The sequence below is a fragment of the Poecilia mexicana genome, unplaced genomic scaffold (genome assembly GCF_051168715.1).
Source record: "Poecilia mexicana isolate PSO_F unplaced genomic scaffold, ASM5116871v1 scaffold_9, whole genome shotgun sequence".
Classification (NCBI taxonomy): Eukaryota; Metazoa; Chordata; class Actinopteri; order Cyprinodontiformes; family Poeciliidae; genus Poecilia; species Poecilia mexicana.
The window spans coordinates 19997544-20012951 of NW_028263378.1; the positions used below are offsets into that span (position 1 = coordinate 19997544).

At 39.6% G+C, this 15408-nt stretch overlaps 1 protein-coding gene and 1 long non-coding RNA gene across 2 annotated transcripts in view; one reads left to right on the top strand and one right to left on the bottom strand.

Annotated features, from left to right (window-relative positions):
* The window catches only part of arb2a (ARB2 cotranscriptional regulator A), a 159393-nt gene that overhangs the window by 120701 nt on the left and 23284 nt on the right, over positions 1–15408 (bottom strand). The gene's annotated exons all lie outside the window — the stretch shown is intronic.
* LOC148157706 (uncharacterized) lies at positions 12548–14012 on the top strand. The gene is made up of 3 exons (XR_015764282.1): positions 12548–12661; positions 12762–12912; positions 13898–14012. It is a non-coding gene; the product is annotated as an uncharacterized LOC148157706 (long non-coding RNA).

Consider the following 15408-nt stretch of genomic DNA (forward strand, 5'->3'; position numbering starts at 1 on the left):
TTCTATATATTTGCATAGCTACTTATAGTATATGCATTATACATGTGTGGTAATGTCAAGCACAATTTTGAGACCGCTAACAAGCATGTTTAAGTGCACGTGTAAATATAAATGCATATATTAAGCAGGTGCTCTGACCGCTGGTGCAGTAGAGGACCAGCTCTTTGATCTGGGGGCTGTGTCGAGCCTCTGCACTCGCTGCGCAGGGTGGTCTCCCATCATGCTCGGCTGATCACAGCAACACCGTTACTATTGGCTGCCAGGCAGGCCCTCCCATCAACCCTGGTGCTGCACGTCTCTGACAACTTCATTAGCCAAATTGACCCTCTGCTCCGCTGTACTCCACTTTCCCCGCGATATAAAAACGATCGCTGGAGCAACTGGCATCCAAATGGATTCATTTAAGCAGGTTGTATCCACAAACTTAGAAGAATGGCTACAAAAATGATGTTAAGATGAACAAATGTCCTTGTCAGCAATACTGGAATAATCATTAAAAAGTGTGAAATTTAGCACAAAAAAAAAAAAAAACTGTCAATTTATGCATTTTTTGTGCTTTGTACCATTATGCTGCATCCAGTGAGGTGTGCTACACCTTTATTATCCACCTAATGATTTTCTTATCTGATGAGTGAAGCAGATAGAATGTGACCAAGAAGGACTGGAATTTTAATTTGCACTTTGCTATTGTAAAGAACATCAAACCATCTCTCTCAGTCTCCTCACTTTTGTGTCTCATCAGTGTAGTCACAATACCTTTAATATTGCTTCATCTGTGGTCAACAACACATTTAGAATAAATGAGAACAAAAGCTAGACATGGTTGAAGGTGTGAAGGCATGTATATGGAATTTGTGTTCTGATTTCCTTCCCAAATAAGAAGAGGTTAATTGGTGATGTGCTTTGTACCAACTGAACACATTTAGTTTAAGAAGCAAATATATTTTTACAAGAGAAACTAAGCATTTTTCTATGCTTTATGTGTAAAAAATACACAAAATGTTCACAAACCAACTTTATAAAAGGAGAAGAATATTTTGCCTTGTGTTGTAACAATAACACTGGATTAATTGGTGATTCACTTGTCTAATACAACATGGACAAAAGTTTAAAAATATCACATTTTAAAAGACAAAAATCATAAATCCTTTTAAAAAAAAATCTAAGTTCTGCTGTTCCATATTTTTATCTTCTAGTAAAGTCCTAAAATAGCATCACTGACATCAGTTTGCTTTTCTTTTGCGGAAGAAAAGAATAAAATGATACAATTTTTCATATAATTTAATTCTAAGTTACATAAAAAACCTTGTGCAACAATTTATTTCAATTAATGTTAGTATGGATCTCTGTTTGGCTAAAAGAATCAAGCAATCTGAAGGTTTCTGACCCATAACCAAGATAAAATTACTTCTTAATTTTGTCCTGTATTATTTTGGAAGCTTAAAAACTTTAGGGGCCACGAGAAGAAAATGTTTTGAAGCATTATGCATCTTTTGATCAACAGCTTTTATGTGAATCCATCTATGCAGTGCTTGGACTGATTTGATTTCCAGGTTGTTCAACACGATAGTTAAGTGTTAAAATGGGGTCTGGTAGCCGGAGGAGCAGGTAATCCAGGTTTACCACAGTTGTAGCTCAGTGGTAGATAGATGAACTATTGAACTCTGTCTCTGCAGCTGAAGCTCTGTAGAGGAGCAGGCTAATTAACCAGTCACAGAGATGAGCAAAAAAAAAAAAAAAGAAAAAAAAGGGAAAAGGAAAAGCCGTTCTCTTCTTTTCCTGCTCTACTTTTACTTCTTTTAATCTCTCATTCATGAGCCCTTGGTGGTGCCCTTGGCACTGGGCATGTAAACTATCATTTCATACCATCACACAGACTCTGGACTGCCGTTAGAAAAAAGGATAATACAGGTTGCATAATGAGCACAAGGCTTAATGAAGTTGTTTCAAAGGTGATGCTGTGTGGAAAGAAAAAGTCATTGGTTATTTCAAAATTTTCTTTTTATGACGCGTGAATCCAAATGTGACCGAACACTGGCTGCTGTTTTAAAGATTTGGAGGCAATGATGTGCTCTTTAAAGAAAAAAATATAAATCATATACTTTTTATTACTATTTAAAATGATCATGTATTAGCATAGGACTATATTTACTTATTTAGAGTGCCTTGTCTTTTACTGAAAATCATACCTGGTTCTCTAAATATATTACAAATAAAAGTCTGAAATTTGTTGTGTGTGAGTTTTTGTTGAACCTTTTTATTCTGATGCCTCTAAAACTTTAAAAGGCAACTGACTCCAGCAAGTATTACGTAGGAGTGTAAGTGTAAAGTGAGCTAAATCATTGGATTCCCTAAATCTGCACATAATCCCCTAATAAACTGCATCTGCACCTCCTTCATCAAAGCATCTGATATCCAAATTTTAGGTGTGCTTTTTAAGCTACACAGCTTAAAAAAACAAAGTTTGACATTATCCATTGTCTCCCTCTAACTTAATAAAAAACAGAAAAAAGGAATGTGTTCTGGTTTTCCAAGCAAAAAGATGGTTGACTGGATGACGAGAGGGAGAAACTCAATCCTGCCTCCTGCTGAGAAAGAGACGAGTGCTGGCTGTCGACTGGCACGCCACCTGACTACCACAAAAGTACTGATTTGAAACGACAAGTCAGGAGAAGTAAGGAGTAAATAAGAGAGATCGACACAGTAAAAAATAGAGATGGAGACAGAGAGAGAGGAAAAAGAGGAGAGAGCGCAAGAGAGAGAGAGAGAGAGAGAGAGAGAAGGGTAATAGATTTGAGAGTGTTTTGGGGGAGTAAACAGATGGAGTAAACACAGCACGGGGGAAACCAGGGGACTCCCACCGAACCAGCTCAATGTGTCACTGACACCGCAGAGTAGAATCAACAAAGTGCTCCGAGGGCAACGAGCACACATGCGCACACACAGCCTCCCACACAATCACACACAGTTCGCCAATTGGCAAGATGCTGGGACCCGCAGCTCCTATCCAGAGCAGTGACAGGCACATGGAGAACAAGCTGGCTGACAGCACATGACAACTACTCAGCTAGTGGAAAAAGGAGAGAGCTATCTCCTACTCTTCTTTCTGACTGCAGCTGTAACTTCAAGATGAGCTACTGTGAATATACATTAGTATTTTCTAGAGATTTTAAGTTAAATATCTCTTTGTGTTGACAAATAGCTGCAATCTATCTTCTTCCATCTATCAGTCGTGCTCTCAACCTCATCCCGGCACCCATCTGTATCGCTTTCTCTGTTTCCAATTTCTTCCTTGCCCCCAGACCTGCACAAATGCCCAAATGCTGCTGCTGCTGTGTGCCAGCGTACCGACAGGCCTGTGGGCCTATCCAAGAGAGAAAAGGAGCGGGAGAGAGAAAGACGGAGGGTAGCCAATTAAGAGAGGGTAATGGGAGAGTGTGAGTGTGTGCAAACCAGTATGGGCGAGTGCCTGACTTTAAGCGGCTGTGAGTTCACGTGCTCTAAGTGGATGCGTGCAACGCCATGGGCTGTGCGCACACAGCCAAACTTAATTTAGCGGACCCAGGTTTTTAACACATGCCTGAAGCTAGCCAGCAAACTAAGGCTAGACTGGTGAGCTAGAAGTTAACAGGCACATTGCTCTCTTAAAGCCTCTGAGATCTTGTTCCCACCCTAAGGGTGAAGGAACTCATTTAGTCATTGATGACCATCACTGCTCACAACCTTGTGGTCATATCTTTTCATCAGGCACTTCATTACTATAAAGCTTTATGGAGAACGAGCCTCAACTTTCAGGACCATCACAGTGTTACAAGATGTACTGCAGGAAGCACTGAGCATTAACAAAACTTCTTCAGGAGTTTGTGACTGTTATCAAGTCTGATAGGTTCAAACTGAAAGCCAGAAGTAGCAGCTCAGGATAAAGTTGCCAGTATTAGTTTTTTTAATGCTATTTTCAATTTGCCAAAAAAGAGAAGCTGAAAATTAGTTGTTTATATTTTGAGCATGTGTCCATGAATAATATTCAGGGCTAAGTAAAAACTTCATGTCACATTGCAACCACAAACGGAGAGACTGGTACCACTGTTCATCTGAATGACTGGTTAATGGAAGCAATACTCAAAGAAGTAATAAAGGGTGTGATGATAACTCTGGAAGAGCTGCAGAGACCAACAGCCTCTATATAAGGGTCACCAGCCTCACCAACCATGTGTAGGATTGTATTTTTTTACAAATAAATAAACTGCAAGAACTCTTATCATGATAGTTTAAGGAAACTTATACAATACAGATTTTTTTTGGCTTATGTGTTGGTCTCAACCATGGGGAGAAGAAAAGAATGAACTGCATGACCTAAGAAATCAAAAACAGATTGGTAAACCAATAACCCATTTTCATGACTGCTTCCAGGAAAAAGGAGTTCCACAGCTGGAATCCCCGTGATGTCAAAGAACTGCAAAACTCAGCACAGTGCAGCGTTTCCTTTCCCATTCCCACTGCAACCATTGTATTGGGGAGGACACATGCATTATTTTCTTGATCTCACTGGTCGAGTAAGAAACAGCATCTTTGAAGAAACCAGAGATCTAAAGTAAAGTATGGTCTGCTGTCTACGTCACTGGTGACCATACCTCGACTGAAAATAAGAAAAGCCACCTGAAACTGGCTGTTTGAGCTCCTGGGGAAAGAATTTGATCATAGATGTGTGAGAATTCATGCCAGAAGAGTCAACACAACACAACTCTGTTTAAATATGTCAACCTTCAAGACAAATACATGAATAAAAAAATTGCTGAACAAAATTTCGATAGCTCTTTTGTGGCTGTAGCATAAATAAATGTTGCATTAGTGAAAAGCATCAAATAATGGGAGAATATTGCCTCAAGCTAAAGATCCTAGAATAAACATCTAATTAGGTAGAGTGAAGCTTGTATATACATGGATGCATGCATCAGCATTTATTACATTGCTCTACAAGGCAATAGGCCGTCAGTCAGTTCCACAGCCAGAGCATGACCTAGAAAGTGAAACCATACAGCAATGCACTAAATATGTCACATTTGCTCAATCATTTTCCCTTTCTATGAAGGCACAGAGAAAGAAACAGAGAAGGGGAGGAACAGGGAGATGGAGAAGGCATCAACCGACCGCTGTACACTAAAGCTAATTAAGTCATTTCAAATAGTCACAGAGGGTACCTGTATGCAATATAGCCAAGGCAAAAGGGTTGATGAAGCTCTGTCACGGCCCCGGGCTAACTACGAAAAAGAAGCCAAAGGAAAGGAGAGAGAAAGAAGAAAGGGAAGGGGAAGAGAGAAGGGGGGAAATGAAGTGGATTTTTTTTTTTTTTTTTTTAAAGAAGCCCAAATTGAAGAAGAGCATGGATGTCTTTGTGTCTTTGTGTTGTGCAGCAGGAAAAAGGTTAAGCCCCCAGCAGAGTATGTCTGCACACACAGGCTCTCAATGGGGAGCAGGTGGGAAGATGTATGGATGGAGGGATGTAGAGGTGCAGAAGAAAAGCTCCAGATAATTGAGAGTTCACTGAACGGCCATCTCTTACTATACGTGTGAGTCACTATGTTTAATTCCATGAACCTTTAGAGGTATTAAATGTGTGTAATTATAGAGGCACACAAACCCAAATACAACAGCAGTAGCTAGAGATGAACAGAAAAATCTGCCAATTTTAGTTTGATCCACCCAAACGACTGGCCAGTTGGGGGAAAAAATTACTTTTAGTAGGAAAGTAGTCAGAGATGCAAGGTGTCATATATGCTGCTTTTTCTACAATATTTTAAGACATGTTTATAGTTCATTCCGACTGCAAAAGAACAAGATTTGCAGTTTGACATATGAAAACGTAGCCATATCATTCTGATACCAAACTTCACTGTGGTGACATGGTTACTGAGAGAAGAAAACTCAAAGTTTATGAGTGACGTGTTTAAAAATAAAAGATATATGATGTTACTTACAAGAACCTGTACCATAATTTAGGTTGCGACAACAGAGCGCTAGAGTTTGGTGGGTCCTGGTCATTTTGGTCCTTCCTTTGTATTTTGCAGTTTTGTTTTTTTTTTCCTCTTAGCATAACATTTTTAATTGGCACATATCTAATGGCAGTCTGGTAATACACAGGCAGACATGAGGAATCAAAGTAACAGAACAGAGCACACATCTGACTACCACACCATCCATACCCTCACACCAGTGGCAAGCTTGGCAACACCAGTGATTGAACTGGGTCATAGTCGCAGAGTTTCTTCCTCACATACACACACAGTATAGACTGCAGCATTGGCAACAGGGTGATCACAGGAGAGGGCAAACAGAGGGCTGAATGTAGAGTGATTGGAGTATTCTAGGTCAGCTCTCCTGACAATGCACCACTGTCTCCTGATGTGCTGGGCTAAAGGATTGAAGATGTCTTTGGGATGACGTTACAGCTACACACTGCAATAAGGAAAATGTGCTACATACAAACAAATGAGCCCACGCACATGCACCATGTTACATACAACGTCCAAATATGTAACTTAAAACAAGACTAGACGTCATCCCGGGGCAATTTACAGCAAGTTCAAAAATGGAAAGCACGACAAAACGCAACTAATGCTTCTTTTTCCTTCATCAATCTAATAAAGCTGCAGGCAGCAGATCTCTTCTGCAGCCTATAGAGAAAGATCAGCCTGTGGACTTCAAAGAGGTTGCAACTAGGTCACCACAAGGCATTGCAGTCAGCGAGAGTGAAGTCTCTGGTCTGAGACATCTCACTTCTCCCCACTCCTTTTGCCTCTCTCTCTCTCTCTTTCTGCTGCTCTTCCTCTTTTTTGGTACAATGATATCAGTGAAAATTAAAATGGATTATAGCACCCGCCGCTCTTGCCATTCCCTGGGGTCGTACAGAACCGTGTCACTGTAACTGTTACTATAATGCTACTTCTCTATCACTTCCAAAAGTAGCTGCTGCTCAGCAGTTTAACTGATGTTAAATTTAGACACTGAGTGAGACAAACAGAAAAAGAGAGACCCAGTGAGAAGGAAGGCATAAAAAATATAGAGAAACACCATGCAGAATTCACATCTGGTGACCCAACCCTTCATGGTTCTGCGATCTGGATCAGTCAAAGGCCAAAGAAGAAAAGGTTTTAGAAGTGACTTTTCTGTAGTTTTTTTTTATTTATTTATTTATTTTTTGCTATAAACAAGCAGAGAGATAACTAAGAATTATAAACCTTGGAATGTGAGGGAAAAGAAGGAGCACAACACTAAAGAATAAAAGTGGATAAGGAGTTTGAACAAGGTCAAAAAAAAAAAAAGCTGCAGGGCCACAATGCATCTTTGAACAATGAACACAAACTAACTCTGTTAACATCTGACAACAACCTCCAACATGATACAGAGCACAGAAAAAAGAAAAGTAGACTAACACAAGAAATAGAGCTTCATTGTGTGAGCTTAGAACACAATATATTCAATAGCTACACAAACCTTTCTGAATATGATGTTCTGTGATGATGGTGGAACCACAGAAGAACCCACAGAACTGCAATTTATGGATAGAGAGAAGTGTGTAAATGTCAAGTTGAAAGAAAAGAAATAGATTGTTGAAGAGCTGGTATTTATCTTGAGACCCTTTCAGACATGAACTAGTTTCCATGAATCTGAAGGCAACTCAGTATTTTGGCATTACATCTGAATAAACATCCTCACCACTTTTCCACAGACATTTTCACAGCAGTCGCACAAGGTAGGACCTGGTGACATTTACATATCACTTTCATCAATGCACTGATCTGAACCATATGAAGACAGTATTGGAAAAGGCTCAACAAGCGTAAAAGAAAGTAGGCAAAATATCCGGATAAAAATTGCCGACAAGACAAGAAAAAGGTTGCGGTGGAGATTGTGAGTTCATGTTAAAGAACGATAACCTTTTTCAAGAGATGACACCTGCATTATCTGTTGTGCTTGATATGAAACCTTTACAACAAAGGAAGTAAAAAAAGAGTCCTACAAGAGAACCTCTGTAACAAGAATACTCGTGAGGAAAACTGGTGTTTTCAGCAATCCCTATTTGCTGAATTTATGATGTGCTACCAAACGGGTTTTCATTGTTGTTTCAGGCTAAAAAAGTTTGTATATCAACATGAAAATGTAGTTTTTACTCTATATGCAGATGCACCAAATTGGTCTGTTGACTGCACCATGCATGTATTAGCACACATACACATTATATATATATATATATATATATATATATATATATATATATATATATATATATATATATATATATATACATACAGAATGCCTCCATGCTTATATGACTTTACTTACTGATGTCTGAGTAAAGTGTATGCAGATACGAACACCATGTCCGTGAATGGATAGAAAGGAACCAATGTGATATACAGAACCATATAAAGCATTGTAAGTGTGGAGACCTTGCCATGAGTATATGTATATTTTATTTTATTTTTTTTTACAATAATGTCACTTGACGTATCACAGTAGATGGTGCTGCTGCACCTTTCAGTCTGCTTAATGAAGAGCAACATGACAGGGTCTTCTAGGTGAAAGCCCATATTGTGCTCCCTAGGCATCTGAATGCGTCTCCTTTAGGTCTTGTCTCATTTGTCTGCAGTTGTCTTGTCAACAGTATGGTAAATGTATGGATGACTTACTGCTTGTGTATATGATCTGTCATTTTTAATGTTTCCATTCTGTAATGTGCACACTTATGAGCTTAGACTGACACTTATTTGACTGGCATCGGGGGTGACAGCAGCGCAGTAGCATATGGTAACGGGCTGCTAAACTGCAAAAACCTGACATTAGTGCAAACAAGTCAGCCAAGCATAGTACAGTGTGCTCCTGAGGGGCCTAAGATATAGACTGTCAGCAGAGAGTGGGGCTAATAACACATATCGTCAGACCTACAGCACTAGACAGAGGTGAGGAGAGCCAGATCAGGTATAAGGAGTGGTGTTGAGCATGATGAAACTGATGACAAGGTACAAAGGCAAGTAATCGACACATTATGACAAATCTAAAGATGTGTTTAATGGTTGCTGTGTCTTGAAGAAAATTTGCAATCTGATGTCAGCATTTTTGCAGCATAATATCATACAGAAAATATGAGGAAAAACTAAGGCGGAGTTGCAATGTCTCAAAAGTGACATTAACACACATACAAAACCTGATTACATTTCCCAATGTTGTATTGCCATTGAAATTTGACTTGTTACCTCTAAAAAAATATGGCCTGTCATACATACTGTTTCCTTGCATAATATGTATGCATAAGGTGACAGTAAATACTTCATGTGGCTTGTTTCTCATTTCAGAGCACTCTGCATTTCTAAAAACGTTACAAGATGAATACTCACACCTTAATTTGCATGTCTGTTTTTCTACATCAAACACTATTGTTCTTCTACAAAGAAACAATGAACATATATTACACATGGGCAAGTTAGATTTAGATACCGGGGCTTAATGATTCCATGCACTTTATTTCACAACAAATCCATGATGCCTGATCAACTCTATATTTCATTCATTATATTTAGGTAAGAGAGAAGAGCTTCATAATTTAGGTATGGTAAAACAGAAGCTTGATTATTTCTCAAAATAACATTACATTGTTATTTCACAATTTCAAATACTTATAGATCGTTGGTCATGCCATTCCCTTGCACTGCATCATCATCCCCATGTGTTTCAGCTGATCTGCCATTTATCTGACCTCTGTATTTTTACTGTTCAGTGCCGAATATCCATTTTCATGCATTGATTCATATCTAGTCCCTTGCTCCGTTCTTACTATCCCTGCGATTTGTAAGTTTTCTTTAATAAATTTCCTTTCAGCAGTGGATGTCTGCACATCAGTTCTCATTTTGTCATTGATATAGAGCAGGCCCTACTTGTACATAAAACTAGATTAAATTCACAGAATTTTTAGGAGACGGACTTGTACTTATCACAAATGGAGGAAAAAAAAGCATAGTTGGGTAATTGTTCATACGTCGCCAGGTGATGTTTAGCACTTTTTAATGGAATGAAATGTTGCACATTTCATTTCTACCTTTTAATTCCTCTTACAACTCCACATACAGCCTGTAATAAATATACATAGACAGAAGTGAAACACCAGTCATCTCTATGGGTAACTGTCCAGTGGGGAAAATGCGGGTAAAGCAGCACAACATCCTGCATGAGAAGGCATAAATATTTATTGCCCCTCAGAAAACCGGTGAGAAGCCTGCAGCATCTACTTTATTTTCAACCAAATGTTTGGCATTGGAAATATTTGCTGTTGTCTGCCTCTAACCCTAATATACCCCCCGAACCTACATAACCCCTATTTAAACACAAGTTTGTTCTCATCGATCAAAGCATTTTCACACAAAGTACAGAAGTTTGAGACCAGTACTGGAGAGATTACAGCAGTTTTCAACTTTAACCCCGAGAGATTCTCAGCATTTCATTGTAGTGTGCAGGCATGTGTGTCTCGTTCACTGTGTTTAGACAAAATTCACAGTAGGTCACTGATATCCTCAACACTTACTCCTCACAAAACTCGATTTCCCTCTGGATTGTCCACAGCAAAGCACTTTTAACCTCTGCAAACATGCTGTAAAAAGGGAGACTTGTCAAATTTAGAACAAGATGAAGGAGCCTTTAAGTGTGCCGGTGTAGCCTATGCGTCTGTATGTATTATTAGTTGATACAAACACTTAAAACACATACACATATGTATTAAAGCAGGAGTCTCTGACCCTGGTCCTCTAGATCTACAGTCCTGCCGGGGTTAGACGCAACCCTGCTTCAACACACCTGAATCAAATGAACGGCTCGTTATTTGGCCTTTGCCAAACATGATGGAATCCTGAAGATGTAATTCAATCATTTGATTCATCTGTGTTGGAGCAGGGATGCATCTAAAGCCTGCAGGATAGTAGAGCTTGAGGACTAGGGTTGAAGACCCCTGTATTGAAACACAGAGAAAAGCCGTTATGTTACAGCTGTCAGAAAGTGAATATGCTGCTGCACAGGATGACGACTTTACTGAAGATATCAGGATGTTTCTGTGGGTATGCGTGGGTGTGTATGTGTTTTTGCATGAGTATATTGGCCGCAGAAGAGTGTTCCCAGTGAGAGAGTGAAGAGGTATCCACCACCCACTGCCTGGGGCCTTCTGGCATAGAGACTAAACAAGACCTTCCCATTGGGACACACATAAACAGCCTGCAGCTGCAAATGACCTACTACCCACCCCTCACGTATACAGACAATTGCAAACACACACTCAATCATGCACATACACACAAAGACAGCCTTTTTGATGGTGTAATTTGTTAATTTCAAGAGGAAAAAAAAATCAAGTCAATAACCTCCTGAGACCCAGAGAAAAAAAAGTTTTTGAATTTCAATTTTTTTTACACTACATGACTCTTTGGTGTGAAAAAACATCACTACAATTGAAAAAATTTCAAAACATGTTTTTATTTATTTTTTAGAGTATGTCCTTTGGAGAGGACATCGGGACTCTCTTGTGGCAAATATGAACACATTTCGAGGCATACATTTACCTCTGAACTCTGACAATCTTTAGTGCTGTAAATTTCAAATGGCTACACCATTCAAGCCAGTGGTTCAGATTTCCAGGGACCTCATTCAGCTTATCAAAAGCAAGCTGATTAGTGTAGTTTAATCAGGTGTGTTAGTTCTGTTTTGGTTTGTGGTAGTCCATAAAGCAGTTCTTCTTCTTTGAGATGCAGAGGTACATGTTGCATTTGATGCACTTTATGTAGGTTTTTCCAGTGCACCCTTCTGCTCTGCACCTGGAACTATTAGGATTGTCCATCATCTGTGGCAAATGGACAGCTCCATACTTTCTCACTTCCTTATCTGGCTGGGGCCTCCTTCTCTTCTGTGATGGAACGTACTCCTCATCATTCGACGCATCAGATTCAATTGGATTAGGTTGGCCTGACTGCCCCTGGGCAATCAGTTCCTCACCTAAGAGCAGTTTGAAGTCATGGTATTGGAGAGTTTTCTTCATAGGTCGTGCCAAAGCTTGGCTGTCTTCCTTATACTGTAACCAGGAGTTGGTGATAGCCAGATCGAAGAAGTGTAGGATTGTGCGTACAGTCCACTTCCTTGTGCGGTTAGCCATTCTATAAAAACTAAGCATTCTATCACACATATCAACCCCACCCATGTTGGTGTTGTACTCTGCCACCACTGCAGGTCTGGACACTTGAACATGCCTTTTGTCTTTCAGTGACCATCTGGTCCGGGTATCCTGGGGCTCTATTCCATGCACTGTTGATGCCATGAGTACAGGTTTATTGTCAACCCATTTTGTCACAGCCAGCTCAGGATGTTTCCTTGTCACCATTACAGAGGAGCCTCTTCCTTGTTTCAACAACTCTTTATCAGATGTAATGTTACAATCCTTTGGGAGTCTATTTTTCATCAATGTTCCACTTGCAGGCAGACCCATTTCTAGCAATTTATCCAGTAGTTTTATTGAGGTGAAATACCTAGACAGACAGACACAAACACAAAAAATAAAAAATAAGTGTCATTTGTTTACAGAGAATCATCATCAACAGCACCACAATTGACGTTTATACCTGTCAAAGTACAGGTGAGTTCCCCTGGGAATGGACTCAGTCAACCGAAGAACTGCATTTGCTCCTATTCCAAGTCCTGTGTCTCTGCCGACAAAGGTGTTTTTTCCTTGGTAGACTTCAAAATCCAATACAATTCCAGTTGGAGTAGCGAGAACAAACACCTTCAATCCGGTTGGATTTGGCTTGCCAGGAACGAATTGACGGACTGGACATCGACCAGTAAAGGGAATCATTTGTTCATCAATGGAAACATTTCCTGGCCTGGGTAGGTTTAGGCAACCTTGTTGCACCTTCTTCAAAAGTGGACTGACTCTCCAAAGCATATTGAGCTTCCTCTCTTCTTCAGTTACATCAAGATCATTAGTGATTTTCAAAGAACATCTGATCTTGAAAAAGCGATCCCTTGTCATCGACTCAGCAACTATTGGCACTCTTGTTTTTTTGGCCCAATACATTTTGATTTTTGGGTAACCAAGGCATGCCATGTACACTGAGACTCCAAACCAGGTCTTAATCTCCTCAGGTGTTGTATTCAGACTTGAGCCTGACACCTGAATCTGTCTCTGGTTTGTGCAAAAGGACATGTCCTCAAAAACTTTGTTGTCAATGTACTGCTCAAAGTATTTTGATGGTGGCCAGTCTACACGGTTTGGGGCAGTACAGACAACCTCTCCGGAGTCTTCCAGCACAGGCAGGAATCTTAAGAGACAGACAAATACATTAAATAATTATGTCCTCTAAAAGTGATAGTTCATCCAAAAAAATACTCTTATCTGTCTAAGCTTATCTACTCTTGTCTCAGAAGCCTACGTGTTAGTTTTGGTCCAAAGTGGGCGACGGGCCCGTGCATCCTCAACTTCACTCTCCTCTTCCTCACTTGATGCCTCATCCTCTGAACTCCCGACCTCAAAATCACCGTCAATCTGTCCCTCTTGGTCCTCCTCATCTGACAAATCTATGTCTGAGTCTCCATCAATAATCCTGTTTAGGATTTTCTCTGCCTCAGTCAGTGAGCTGATTTCTATTAAAACAGGTTAAAAAAATAAAAAGCAAATCCTGATGTCCTCTATGGAGGACACACATAAACAGGTTATGTTTTATCCCAACAAATAATTAAACTGCTCTGAAAATCCACCTAACTATTCCTTAGATGTTCATTTACTAGAAGCAATCTGAATATTAAACTCACAAAGCTCATAATTAGAAAATAATATACTTACCTTTCTTCTTTCGATAAAATGTGCTCACAGGGATGGCAGCCATTGTGAAGAATCAGAAAGAAAATTCCAGAAAAGCCCCACCCCCACACATGTCATATCATTGGAAAGCCCAGGATGTCCTCTCTAAGGACCAACAGGATTTAACACAGTGGCATGTATAGTTTCAGAGTTATGAACAAAAAACCTATGTACTCCACAGAGGACAAAAATGCATTGCTGGGTCTCAGGAGGATAATGATGTTTGAGCTACAAGTCTGTACAGCTAGAGATATTCTTCTCCCATTTTTTAATGTAATTAATTCCCCTCTCACAACCTCAACAACAAAAAGCAAAAGTGCATATTTAAATGTACTTGTACTGCAACTGTTTCCCATTCATCTCAATGTATATTTTGTACTATGTTGTATATAGGACTTATGAGCCATCTAGTCAAAGTAACACCAACTCTGTTATGTGAAAATTGTTAAGGATAAAAGACACAAGATAAGTCATTTTCACCATCAGTCAGGTGTTCAATATCAAGTCAGAGAAGGACAAAACGGAAAGAACGAAGCTATTCTTACCTGTTATTTTCTACAACATGCTAAGATATTTCTGCAGTTCAAATTTTCAGCAGGTAGCAGGAAGAAATTACTTTACATCACATACTACTGACAGAGTTGAAAGATATTAAACTACTGGATTCCTGGCCAAAATGATAAAATTCAATTCTAGCTATTTATTAAGCTAACTTTGGGTCAGAATAACAAGTTCTAGTATTTGCTATATAACTATATAACTGTTAAAAGCACAACAAAGACCAAAGTTACAGACACAATAATTACTAAACAAGATAACACAATATTTATCTACTGCAAACTGTCCTCATTTATCAATGTCTTTTGAAACAACAACCTCTGTGTTTTCCTGGCCTGAGGATGAACATATCGTCTTCATATCATTCTCTAACAAACAAATACAGGCCTCTTGCCAAGAGAAAGTCAATAAAACTACAATCAATACACTGCTACAAGGTGTGCACACACAACACAGATAGGGGATGATGTACGATTACCTGGAGCACATAGCAATCAGCTGCATTCTCATGCAGTATGCAAAATCGCACTCTAACTTAGATGTACATTCGCATACATAACGCAAAAGGCACTTAATATGCAAATTTATCTTTTTCAACCTGTAGATCTCTCCATTGTTCGTGGGGAAGAAAGTGAGAGGGCAGATAGATAAATGGGTCTCTAGATATCAAGCTCGGACGTCAGTTGATGAAATTTCGCATACGGCAGCAGCAGTGCTGTTAGGACAGGGAATACCACCACAAAAATAATGTTTTCTCTCCCTCTGATCAATTTTTAATTTGGCCCATGCAGCCGAGCCCTTGGCGGCTTGGCCCCAGTAATTATGGTGGGTTATTGACAGCTGCCTTCCCGGGGGAGACTATTTAAAAGAGGTTTAACCCGAGAGCAAGTCCAGACCCCACAGCCGCCTTTGAACGTGTCAAGTGCATTGATCTGAGCTGAGACCTTCCCACCTGGAGGTGTGTG